This window comes from Orcinus orca, chromosome 1, assembly GCF_937001465.1.
Source record: "Orcinus orca chromosome 1, mOrcOrc1.1, whole genome shotgun sequence".
NCBI classification, from domain to species: domain Eukaryota; kingdom Metazoa; phylum Chordata; class Mammalia; order Artiodactyla; family Delphinidae; genus Orcinus; species Orcinus orca.
The window spans coordinates 184,736,426-184,750,216 of NC_064559.1; positions in this window are offsets into that span (position 1 = coordinate 184,736,426).

Below are 13,791 nucleotides of genomic sequence, written 5' to 3' on the forward strand. Positions count from 1 at the left end.
AGCAAACATTAGCACTTTGCCCTATAAGGAAAGAAGGAAGGAAATAAGATTTATTGTAAAGTTAATGAAGTTTAAGTTTCAGGACCCCTCACTTGCAGGGGACCACATGAGAGGTGGGAGTCGCTGGGAGCTGTAGTCTGGGAGTTGAGGAGAGGAAGTAGTTTGCAGTCAAGAAGCATTTCTGGAAAATTGCCTAAAGATCTCAGAAAAGAGTATCTGAAACTGAGTCTTCAATAATTTGATCTCTTTTCTTATTCTAAAGAAATATTCACATTCATACTTAATATTGTACTCATAATTTTGTATTCTTTTTCTTGGAGAGGGCCTTCAGAACTGTAGAAGCTCAGGTCCTACAAAACCTGGATCCACTGCATATATAAAAACACATCCCTCCCAAGCCAGATAATAGCTAGTGATCTGGCTTCTTCACGGGAAGCAGAAGAGAAATGGTTCTCTTGTTTCCTTATCTTTGACCAGCAAATCCAGGCAGGTAGGGTCCAATACCATAACATGGAGCACACGGGTGAACAGAGACTCTATATAGTCCCAGATTATTCCAGCTACCTCACTGGGGACACTGAGAGTCTCTGTGAGTGACTGACCATTCAAATAACTTCTCAATTTCTTCCTGACCTTTGCTTTCAAATCTCCCTCCCCCCTGTTGTTTTTCCTTCCCTTCTAATACATTTCAAAAGCAATGTGTTGGCTTTCCTATGCATGGCACATTTGAAGGCATGCAATAGATAATTGTTAAATGAATAATTTAGAAGAACAAATCCTAGCCTTTCTGGTTCTCAGTCTCTGACAAGAGTGCAAAGAAACTATAAAATTACAAAAATATGAGCAGGCGTAGGAAAGAGGAGTGTTTATTCACTGAACCAGTGATTTGCAAACTGAGTTTGCTTTTGAGAGTGTTATTTGCAATGCAGATTCCAGGGCTGTGTCCTTGGAGGTTGGAATCAGTAGTTTGGGAAGGGATTCAGGAGGCCACATTTTGATTAATGGCCCCTGGTGATTCTGATGTAGGCCACTTCTTTTTTTTTAATGTTTAAGACAGTGCCTGCAGTTATATTTATTCATTTATTTATTTATTTGACTGTGTCGGGTCTTAGCTGTGGCGTGTGCATGGGCTCCATAGTTTGCAGCACGGGGGCTTAGTTGCCCCACTGGCATGTGGGATCTTAGTTCCCCCACCAGGGAAAGAACCTGTGTCCCCTGCATTGGAAGGTGGATTCTTAACCACTGGACCACCAGGGAAGTCCCTGGGCCACTTCTTGAGAAACACCACGAAAGGGACTGTGTCTGGCTGGGTATAGAATTTAGTTATCTCTTGCAACCGCTCCCTATGTTGCCAATTCTGCTCCAAGATCTATCTGGAGGTAGTTCCAGGGAAGATTTTGTCCCTTGGGATTGTGGTAATCCTTAATTTCTTTTCTTCAGGCAAATATTCACAGCTTCTATAGTGATAACAATGCAGATTTGGAAACTCAGACAGATCTGGCTTCCAGTTGTGACATCTCTCTGAGCCTCAATTTATCCATAAAATAGGGATACTATTGCTACTCATAATTAATGTGCGGATTAAATACACTGACTTATGTGAAATTGTACGCAATGCCTAGTAGGGACTAGTTTTTCAGTAAAAGTTTGTTTTTACCTCATTTTTTTTACCTGAATACCATCAAGGATCAAGTTTCTCCTGAGAACTGAGATACCTGAAATTCTCCCATTTAGATATTTACCTCTTAGGCTTCAGCCTTTAGTCCCTGTTGAAATGTAAATGACCCTGAAATTACTAACTAGATGCCCCACTGTTATTTATGACTTAGTCAAAAGCGGTTCATGAATTGTTTTGAGAAAGCAGAGGCAGGAGAACCGCTTGGGAGTGCCATAAAGGGAAAAGAAGGAGGGGAGAGGATGAGGGACAGGGGACGAGTGTAGGAAAAAACTGAAGGTACCTGAAAACAAACTTTTCCAACATTATAGTCTTACATGGGAGCCTGCAAAGGACAATAGTTTTCAGCTAATACTCCTGGTTGTCATGTGAAGAAATGTTCAAGGAGTGCTAGACACTAGGGAATTTTACCTCATCTGTGGATGAAAAGGATGTTCTTAGTGTAAAGGTGCAAAAATTTTAACAGCTTTGCTAAGGGAAAGTTTTTCTTTGAGAAAATATCTTGATAATCCTCTTAAAGTAGAAGGTGAAACCCTAGGGGAATGACTGTGGCTGGATAAACCACTTCAAGCAAATTGGGGACTTTGGGTTTGCCCCTGAGAGGGAGAGGAAAGAAGAATGGGATGGGACAGAGAAATGTGGAAAGGGCATGAGGTTGGAGACTCTGTAGAGTGAAAATGGCTGGTATGAATTCCTTAGCAGTGGGGGAGCCAAATAACATTAGAAAAAGGAATGCCTGGTGTTCACACTGCAATTTTTGGTGGTAAAGTAATGAAGGCAATGATGAATAGCTACTAAAGTGTTGGATTTTCCCATATCCATCTTTTTTTTAATATAAATTTATTTATTTATTTTTGGTTGTGTTGGGTCTTCGTTGCTGCGCGCGGGCTCTCTCTAGCTGCAGTGAGTGGCAGCTGCTCTTCGTTGCGGTGCGCGGGCTTCTCATTGTGGTGGCTTCTCTTGTTGAGGAGCACGGGCTCTAGGCGCCCAGGCTTCAGTAGTTGTGGCACGTGGGCTCAGTAGTTGTGGCTCGCGGGCTCTAGAGCGCAGGCTCAGTAGTTGTGGTGCACGGGCTTAGTTGCTCCGTGGCATGTGGCATCTCCCCGGACCAGGGCTCGAACCCGTGTCCCCTGCACTGGCAGGCGGATTCTTAACCACTGCGCCACCAGGGAAGCCCGGCAACTAATTTTTTGTTTTATAAATTTACTTATTTATTTTTGGCTGCGTTGGGTCTTCGTTGCTGCGCGTGGGCTTTCTCTAGTTGCAGCAAGCAGGGGCTACTCTTCATTGTGCTGTGTGGGCTTATCATTGCGGTGGTTTCTCTTGTTGCAGAGCCTGAGCTCTAGGTGCCCGGGCTTCAGTAGTTGCAGCACGTGGGCTCAGTAGCTGTGGCTCGTGGGCTCTAGAGCGCAGGCTCAAGAGTTGTGGTCTGTGGACTTAGTTGCTCCGTGGCACGTGGGATCCTCCCGGAGCAGGGCTTGAACCCGTGTCCCCTGTATTGGCAGGTGGATTCTTAACCACTGCACCACCAGGGAAGTCCTCCCATATCACCCTTAGGATGCTTGCACTCCAACTTTGGCAGAGACTGCTGATGGTCTCCCCAAAATCCAGCCTCCCCTTCTTTAATCTTTATAGAAGCTTTAGCTGAGCATAGAGCTGCTATGAGACTACAGTTCCCAGCTTCCATTGCAGCTAGGTATGGCCATGTGACTAGGTTCATGGCCAATGGAATATGAGCAGAATGAATGAAATGTGCAACTTCCAGGTGTGTCTTTAAAAACAAAGAGTATATTGTCCCTTTTCTACTGAATGTGGATGCAATGGCAGGCTCTACAGCACCCACCTTAGCCATGCAACAACCGAAACTCCCACTGTAGCCACAGCAGCTACTTGTTAAACAGAGCTATTAGATACAAGAAACCTGGGTCTTTTATCAACCTTGTGAAGCAAATTGCCTTATCAGCTCTGGCCTGTGCTGTCTATACCTTTTTGATAGAAAGAAATTAATTTCTATCATGTTTTAATATTTTCTTTTTGTTATAGCAACCAAACTTATCTCCTTAACTAATATACAAAAATGCATTATGTTTGTTCTTAGGCAGAACTTTTAAAAGCGCATTTATTTTTTCATTATAAAAATAACATACCGGTCTTCCTTGGTGGCGCAGTGGTTGAGAGTCCGCCTGCCGATGCAGGGGACAGGGGTTCGTGCCCCGGTCCGGGAGGATCCCATATCCCGCAGAGCGGCTAGGCCCGTGAGCCATGGCGGCTGAGCCTGCGCGTCCGGAGCCTGTGCTCCGCAACGGGAGAGGCCACAACAGTGAGATGCCCACGTACCGCAAAAAAAAAAAAAAAAAAATTACATACCAACAAGTGAAATAATTACACTTGTTATGATGAGAATGGTACTCTATTTCCGTGGTCTTCTTCCCCTAAACCTATAACTCCAGTCCAATTGGGAGAAAAACATCATACAAATCTTACAAAACAACTGACTATCCCCCGAACTATCAAGGTCATCAAAAACAAGGAAAGGCTGAGAAACTGTCACAACCAAGAGGAGCCTGAGGAGACATAATGACTAAATCTGTTGTCAGCCCTCCACATCCATGGGTTCCACATCCACAGATTCAACCAACTGTGGATCAAATATATTTTTGAAAAATTCCAGAAAGTTCCAGAAAGCAAAACTTGAATTTGCTGTGCACTGGCAACTGTTTACATAACATTTACATTGTATTAGGTATTATGAGTAATCTAGAGATGATTTAAAGTATACAGGAGGATGCGTGTAGGTTACACACAAATACTATGCTATTTTATATAAAGGACTTCAGCATTTTCGGATTTTGGTATCTGCGGGAGTCCTGGAAACAAGGGACAACTGTATGTGGTATCCTGGATAGGATCCTGGAACAGGAAAACGACATTAGGTAAAAACTAATGTCCTTTTAGTACGGAGTTAAAGTATAAATGATCCTTTAAGTAAAGCATGAATAACACTTCACTTAAAGAATGTATGGACTTTAATTCATAATAATGATCAATATTGGTTCGTTAATTGTGACAAAATATGTTAATAATGGGGCAAATTGAGTGTGGCGTATAAGAGAACTCTCTCTTCTATGTTTGCAACTTCTCTGTAATCTAAGTCTACTCTAAAATAAAAAGTTTATTGAAAAAGTAATTAAAAAATAACATGCATCAAAATGCAGTTTTACGACGGGAGAGGCCACAGCAGTGAGAGGCCCGCGTACCGCAAAAAAAAAAAAAAAAATGCAGTTAAAAAAAAAAAATAACATGCAGCGTTTCAGAAAATTTGGAGTAAAAATTGAAAATTTAAAAATCTTCCCAAATCCCTTGGTGGCCCAGTGGTTAGGACTCTGTGCTGTCACTGCGGAGGGCCTGGGTTCAATCCTTGGTTGGGGAACTAAAATCCCACAAGCACGCATGCATGGCGCGGCCAAAAAAAAAAGCAAAAACATCGTTCCAAACAACAACAAGGTCCTACTGTATAGCACAGGGAACTCTATTCAGTATCCTCTGAGGAACCAAAATGGAAAAGAATATAAAAAAGAATGTATATATATGTATAACTGAATCACTTTGCTGTACTGCAGAAATTAACACAAAATTGTAAATCAACTATACTTTAATTAAGCAAAGACTTACCCCGCAAATTTTGCTGTATCTGTGTGTTTTGAATGAAAACTACCATACCGTGTACACAATTTCCTGTCTTGATTATTTTACTTAATATTTATCATTGAGCATTTTTTTTTGAATGGTTTAGCCAACTGTGGTACATTTATTTATTTTTTAAGTTATTTATTTATTCATTTATGGCTGCGTTGGGTCTTCGTTGCTGGGCGTGGGCTTTCTCTAGCTGCAGTGGGTGGGGGCTACTCTTCGTTGTGCTCGGGCTTCTCACTGTGGTGGCTTCTCTTGTTGCGGAGCACGGACTCTAGGCACCCGGGCTTCAGTAGTTGTGGCTCGGGGCTCTAGAGCACAGGCTCAGTAGTTGTGATGCATAGGCTTGGTTGCTCCGCGGCATGTGGGATCTTCCTGGACCAGGGCTTGAATCCATGTCGCCTGCATTGGCAGGAGGATATTTAACCACTGAGCCCCAGGGAAGGCCCCATTAAGCATTTTTTTTTAAGTATTTATTTGGGCTGCACCAGGTCTTAGTTGCGGTACATGGGATCTTTTAGTTGCGGCATGTGGGATCTAATTCCCTGACCAGGGATCGAACCCAGGTCCCCTGCATTGAGAAGGCAGTCTTAGCCACTGAACCACCAGGGAAGTCCCATCATTAAGCATTTTTATGCACATTCATTTTCTAGCCCTTCAAGAGGACTAGAAGCAATGACCCTACAATAACATTGAATACCCTTGGAACAAGGAACACTTAGATAAATGACTGATTACAGGGCTGGGACAGAATGAGCCTGCAAATATTTTGTTGTGCCAGAAAGTAAGTAGTGCTCAAAGAATGATGGGACATGTCAAAAGTACACATGAGCCAGCTTGAAGAGGCTACCACTGGTCAAATCTAGAACAATTTGAAAGTCAACACTCATTGATTAGTCAGTCATTAGTGACAGTAACGACAAATAACCCAGTGAATAAAGTAAGAAAGCAGTTTTAACAGTTTACTCTGTTTCCCCATACCCTTGACAATACTGGATATTAGCACTATTTTACGTTTTGCCAATCAAAGGATAAAAAGTAGTAGCTCACTATTATTATAGGTTTTGAAATCACTGCTTACTAATGAGGAATATTTACTGACCATATGTGTTTATTTCTTCAGGGAATTTTTGATTCATATTCTTTGCCAATATTGCAACTGGATTATCTGTGTTTTTCTTTCTGAGTTTTAGAAACTCTTATATGTTATGAATATTAAGCCTTTGTCTGCTACATATGTTGCAAAATTTTTCTCCCAGTCTTTTGCCTAATTTTAAAATTTTGCCGTAGTATTTTCCAAGGGTAACTGTAACATAATGGTTGAGAGCATGGACCCTGGATCTAGGCTGCATGAGTTCTAGTCCAGGGCTCCACAATATTAGCTGGTCTTGGGCAAAGTATTTAATCTTGTTGTGCCTCAGTTTCCTTATAGTAAAAGGGAAATGATAATAGTGCCTGTATCATAAGATTATTAGGATGCTTAAATGAGTTAAGAGATGTAAAGTGCTTAGAACAGAAACTGTCATATAAAGTGACAAATAACTGCTGGTTATTATACTTCAGGTGGAAAGATTTTTGTGTGTGTGTGTGTGTGTAGTCAGTCATGGCTTCTCGATTTTCCCTCTTGTGTAGGAAGGTTTTATGTACCCCAAGAATTTAAAAATAAATGTCTTCCAATATTTCCTCGTAGTATTTTAATAGCTTGTTTTCTATGTCGAAATCTATAACAATATGCCAGGCATTGTGTTGGTTGCTAGGGATACAAGGATAAGCAAGACTGAAGGTCTGTTCCTTGCCCTCCTGGATCTTACAATGTAGTGGAGTAATGGACAAAAACCAAGAAACCAATTAATAAAATGATAAATTAGATAAGCATCATGAAACAAAAACATTATTAACTTTTCTACATACTTGTAATCTCTTACCTCCTCCCCAGAAAGGTTTCTTCTCCTTGTAATGTAGTTTATACTTAGCATGAATAAAGCAAATAGATAAACAACAAGGACCTACTGTATAACACAGGGAACTCTATTCAGTATCCGGTGATAAACCATAATAGAAAAGACTATGAAAAAAATATATATACATATAAAACCAATTCACTTTGTTTTACAGCAGAAATTAACACAACATTGTATACTTCAATAAAATTTAAAAAAAAAGCAAGTAGAAAGAAAAGGGGGGGAGAAGGAAATAAGTCTAAACCAGCAGCTTTTGGTAGAGTTCATCCCTTTTCCTCCACCTTTTTTGTCCTATATATCATCTCCACTGTTCTACGTTGTAGTGGAGTTTCCTTGTAACCTTTTAAAAAATTTTTTTCATCAAGATGTAATTGACATATAATATATTAATTTCATGTGTACATAATGATTTGATTTTTGTATATATTGTAAAATGATCACCACAATAAGTCTAGTTAATATGCATCACCACACTTAGTTAGAATTTTTTTTCTGGTGACAACTTTTACTTTGTAAACTTTCTTCTTTTTTTCTTTTGGCCACACAGTGCGGCTAGCCACCACGGTGAAAGTGCTGAGTCCTAATCACTGGACTGCCAGGGAACTAACTCCCCCTACCTTGTAACCTTTCAACAGTGACTTTGCCACTGTCCCCTGAACAAGCTCTTAGGAGCTTGAAGGCTTTGGTGCAGAGCCAAGAAGAAATTACAAATATTGAAGGATAAGGGCTAAAGAAAGGCGTGGACTGGCCCAAAAAGGACATCAGTGACCTTTCAAAGCACAAGAAGCTGAATTTCAAGGCATTGAAATCCATCATTTGTTTCTATGATTATGGATTCTGCTCACCCTTCTAACTCACAGGTCAGTCCTTGGTCTCTGGTTTGAGGGCTGCTCTCCCTCCATTCAACTTTGCAAACAATCTCATTTCCATGAATTGAAATCTCTTCATACCTAGAAATTGAGCCGCTACAGTTTCATCAAAGTAGAAATTCTGACCAGATGGGTTCATTCCTCTTCTTTCAAGGATGGGAGGTACTTTATTCTTTTAAGAACAAGCATTCAGGTGGCCAAGTAGGAGAATGGTATAAGGTTTGAATGAATGGGAATGGTGGTTTGTCACAATGTATCAGGGTGGCTGAGCTATTAAAGATCTAGGCTGGGCTTCCCTGGTGGCACAGTGGTTAAGAATCCGCCTGCCAATGCAGGGGACATGGGTTCAAGCCCTGGTCCGGGAAAATCCCACATGCTGCGGGGCAACTAAGCCCGTGCACCACAACTACTGAGCTTGCGCTCTGGAGCCCGCAAGCCACAACTACTGAGCCTGCGTGCCACAACTACTGAAGCCTGTGTGCCTAGAGCCCGTGCTCCGCAACAAGAGAAGCCACTGCAATGAGAAGCCTGCACACTGCAATGAAGAGTAGCCCCGCTCCCCACAATTAGAGAAAGCCCGCGTGCAACAACGAAGGCCCAACACAGCCAAAAATAAATAAATTAATTAATTAAAAAAAAAAGATCTAGGCTATAAGTTCCAGTTGTCATCTATATAATGGAATTCAAATCTACATTCTAGTAAAATCATAGAATACGTCTTTACAGCAGGTCTCATGTGCTGTTCTGTGTGTTTTAAATACTCACTTAATTCTCCTAATTCTAAAAGTAAGTACTATTATTAACATCCCCATATTACAAGTAAGGAAACATCCCTTAAGGCCCAGAGAGGTTAAGAGACTTGACAAAGCCATATAACTAGAAAACTGGCAGACCCAGTATTCAAACAGACAGTCTGGTTCTAGAATTCTATATACTGCTTAAAAGCTATGCTTACCTCCCCGGAGTGAGTTTTTTCTGTCCTGAAACATTTTTGGTTTTGTCGTTGTTTTTCTTTTATTAAAAAGGAACTGTTTTCCTTTAAGTGACATATAAAAAAGACATCTAGGGTCCACCATTCCTTGAGAATTTTGAGAGGATGAGAAACAAGGGATAGATCAATTTTCTTATGGAGTTGGATAAAGCATCCCAAGAAAAGGTGCTAATGTTTCAGAATTAAGAGTTTTGAGCTTTTTCAAAATCATGGTTTCAGACTTGTGAGGCTGAGGTAATTTTCTGAAAAATTTTTTAACCCGGGAAAGGCAGTGGGGTTGAAGAGGCCATTCTCCCCTGAGTGGGCCACAGTGGGAAAGAGAAAGGAGGCAGTGGACAGTGGCGGATGAGTGCCAAAATGATAACTCACAGGGGTTGGGGGTGGGTGATAGATTTAATCCAGTTTTGTGAATACGCTGTTCAGAATTTTAGCCCATTGCCTCCTGGTGTCATCTCTTGCGTGACTGCCTCGTTTCCTCCCAAATAATTGGAGCCAACTGTAGAAAAGAGAAGAAGCAGGCTGTTTGTGCGGTGGATCACCTGGCTGCTTCGGAAGCATCAGATTCTCACCCCCCGGGAGGGCTCTGAAGAGGCAGCCGGCACGGCACGTGGTTCATGGTCTAAATTCAGCAGCAGTGAAAAGGCAGTGGGGGAGGGGTGGCAGGTGGGTAATGCAGGACTTGGGGAGGAGCTACTGAGCAACCCCGGGATCTGGCTTCCATCGGCATTCCTAGGAAAATCTCTCCATTTGCCCCTTTGGTTTACCTCTTTTCCCCTCAGCTTTTACCCGCTGTCCAATCGGATTTGCGTTTATCTAAAGTCAACCCCCGCTGTCAGACTCAGCCCCTGTTGTCAGCCATCCACCAGGCCAGATGAATCCTGAGTCGTATTTCCAGCCTTGGTCTGGTTGGGGTGATTCACAAAGAAGCCCCAGGGGAGGAGGAGGATGCACTTAGCAGGGTCTATTACTGTCTGTGAAGAGGGCTGAGAAGAAACGCTGCAGCGTGAAGCGCGGGGTGGAGCTTCTGCCCCAGGCTTTTCCCTCTTGTGAGTAGCGTTCCTTGAATTAACCCCAAGGAGAACGTCTTTTCATCCATTATGGTAGAATATCAGAGAAGACTTAATTAAGCTCAGTAAATAACACCTTCAGCTAACACAGCCATTGTTTAGCCAAAGACATCATGTACTTAACCTTTATCTCATATCTTCTTACTCCACGAGAATTTTGCAAATGAAGGAGACTCAGAGTCCAGGAGATTTGCATTTTCATTTCTTTCATTTATTGGTGTAAGTTCCTACAGGGGGAAGGAAACTCATTTACTGAGCACCTAAAAGTGGCTAGATCTGGGGGCTATATTCTTTCTTACACTATTCTATTTAATCTATTTAACCCTTACAACAATGTTAGGAGGGAGTTATATAGGTCTCCCATGTTTTTGGGTGAGCAAACGGAAACACTGAGTGAAGTAACTTGCTAGGGACACACAGCTTTAATGCTGAGGTTGGGATTCAAATCCAGATCTATAAAAATTCCACAATGTATACTTTTCTCAACATACTTTGCTTTATTTAACAGTCATGAAACATTCATTAAGCATCTAAGATATGATTTCACAGGTTGAATTCACAGATGAAAGATGCAGCCCCTGACTTCAAAGAACTCACAGCCTTGTGGAGGAAATCTGCAAGTCAGCAGACAATAGAAATGCAATGTAGAGTGATTAAGTACAATGACAGACTAAGAACAAAGTGTTTAGGAACAAAAAAGGAGCAAGTGACAGGTCCTGCCTGAGGAAGTCCAGGGAAGATGACCTTTAATTAACCAATGTCCATTGCATTCCAGGTCACATGGAGCATGGGGGTGCACAGGAATAACAGCCAAAATTTTGTGGTGGGCACTGCACTAAATATGCATCATCTATTTCATTTAATCCTTACAGCCTTGATCCTGAGTTGAACTTTGAAAGATGGCAAAAGGAAATGGAGGCACACAGTCTCTTCCAGCCCTCCTCTGCCCATGGTACTACCTCTAGGCTGTTAGGAGAAGATAATGAGAGCCTTGAATAGTGAGACTTAACCTGGAGCAAAGGCCTCATTCTGGGCCTGAGGGCAGGCAGATGAGACAAAGGCTCTTTTGCTACTCATGCTGCAGTCCTAGCGACTAGCAAGGGAGGGCCAGTGTCCAAAGTGGCTTTCACTATAGTGTCAAAAGTCCAGGAAGCCTATCCCCTTTGTGGTCTGAAGGATATTAAAATTCACTCCAGCTTGCCCCAGATACACCCCTGCCGTGCCTAGCCTGCCTGCCAAAAACCAACCAGCCTTGATGATCTTGCCTGCTTTGCCCTACCCTTCTAGATTGTTCCCTTGTGTTCTCTCGGGAAATGTCACCTCAAGCTGTGCTTCCATTGTGTCCTTTACTCAATGAAGTACTCAAAGCAGAGACGTTATTTTCAAAACTGTCCCCGTCCAACCAGAGTCACCACATAAGAGCCCTAGTTGGGTTCCCAGAACTTGGATGTCACATTGATAATAATAACTAAATTCAATTGAGAACTTACCAGAAGCCAGACTCTATGTTAGGAGTATGACCCACTTCACTTAATCCTTAAGCCAACACCAGGTGGCATTATTACCCTTATCATTTTACAAATGAAGAAATTGAAGCTCAGAGAGGTTCAGAAACTTGCTCAAGGACAAATGACCTGAGATGGAGATGGAATGGGAACCTGGAATCTGTTTCATTCCATAGCTGACCTATGCTGTTTTCAGTGTCTGAGATGAAACTAGGAAATGTCAACACATAATGCATGAGGCATCTACAGCCAACCTTCAACATGGTCTGTAAATCTATAGTCGAGGAGACTTAGGAACACTCAAGCCCATGAAAGAAATTTAATTGATTAATACCAACATAGTATTATTCAGACAGGTAAGGTGATACTTCAGTATACCGGGGTCCCTTTTAAGGAGATACTTTAAAATTTGGGGGCTTCCCTGGGGGTGCAGTGGTTAAGAATCCGCCTGCCAATGCAGGGGACACAGGTTCAGGCCCTGGTCCGGGAAGATCCCACATGCTGGGGAGCAACTAAGCCTGTGCGCTGCAACTACTGAGCCTGCACTCTAGAGCCCGTGAGCCACAACTACTGAGCCTGCGTGCTGCAACTACTGAAGCCTGAATGCCTAGAGCCTGTGCTCCAAAACAAACAAGAGAAGACAGCACAATGAGAAGCCCGCGCACCACAACGAGGAGTAGCCCCCGCTTGCTGCAACTAGGGAAAACCTGCATGCAGCACATAGCCAAAAATAAAATAAAAATTAAAAAATTAAATTAATCATGTAAGAAAAATATTATTTGTCCACCAACAGTTTTTTTTTTTTTGGCTGAGAGGCATGCGGGATCTTAGTTCCCTGACTATGGATCAAGCCCATGTCCCCTGCAGTAGAAGCACAGAGTCCTAACCAATGGACTGCCAGGGAAGTCCCCCCACCAACACATTTACAACATTTTAAATGTTATTAATGGTAAATACACACGGTTAAATGTATTTTAACCGTGTGTATTTAAGGTGTGTTGAAATTTAAATGGAAATATAATCGTATGTCAAAAAGGACACCTGTAACTTGATGGTTGGGATTCTTACGGTTTACTTGTTTATGAATTTTTGCATCTTATAGTTCTAAAAAAATCAACTATTTATATTGTGTTTCTAATTAGTCATCTTAAGAGAAAATATTACGTTTCTAAGAGATAAAGAGTGACCTTTTTGGGCTATTATTTGTAAGCACCTTTCAAATAACATTTATGAATATAGGTAGTCTTTTTTTTGTGTGTGTGGTATGCGAGGCTCTCACTGTTGTGGCCTCTCCCGTTGCGAAGCACAGGCTCTGGACGCGCAGGCTCAGCGGCCATGGCTCACGGGCCCAGCCGCTCCGCGGCATGTGGTGTCTTCCCGGACCAGGGCACGAAGCCGTGTCCCCTGCATCGGCAGGCGGACTCTCAACCACTGCGCCACCAGGGAAGCCCAATATAGGTAGTCTTTATTCCCCCATAAATGAATAACAAGCCCAATTGGATATAGTTGTCCCTATGGGCAGGATACCAAAGTGTTTAAGGGTATGGAGATAGACTGCCTAGGTATAAGTCTTGGTTCCACCACTTAATAAATGTGTGACTCTAAATAAGTAATCTCTCAGTACTTCAATTTCCTCATCTTTAAAAAAGCAGTGAAATAAGAAAAAAAATTACAGGCATACCTGGGAGATATTGTGGGCTTGGTTCCAGACCACTGCAATAAACCCAATACTGCAATAAAGCGAGTCACATGACTTTTTGGTTTCCCAGTGCATATAAAAGTTATATTCACACGAGTCTGTAGTCTATTAAGTGTGCAATAGCATTATGTCTAAAAAAATGTACATACCTTAATTTAAAAATTCTAAAAACGCTAACCATCATCTGACAAGGCAGGGTTGCCACAAACCTTCAATTTGTAAAAAGCATAATAAAGAGAAGCACAATAAAACGAGGTATGTCTTATAAGGTTGTGAAAATGAAATGAGTTAATGCATGTAAAGCCCATATGCATATAAAGTCCATTTTAGAAAA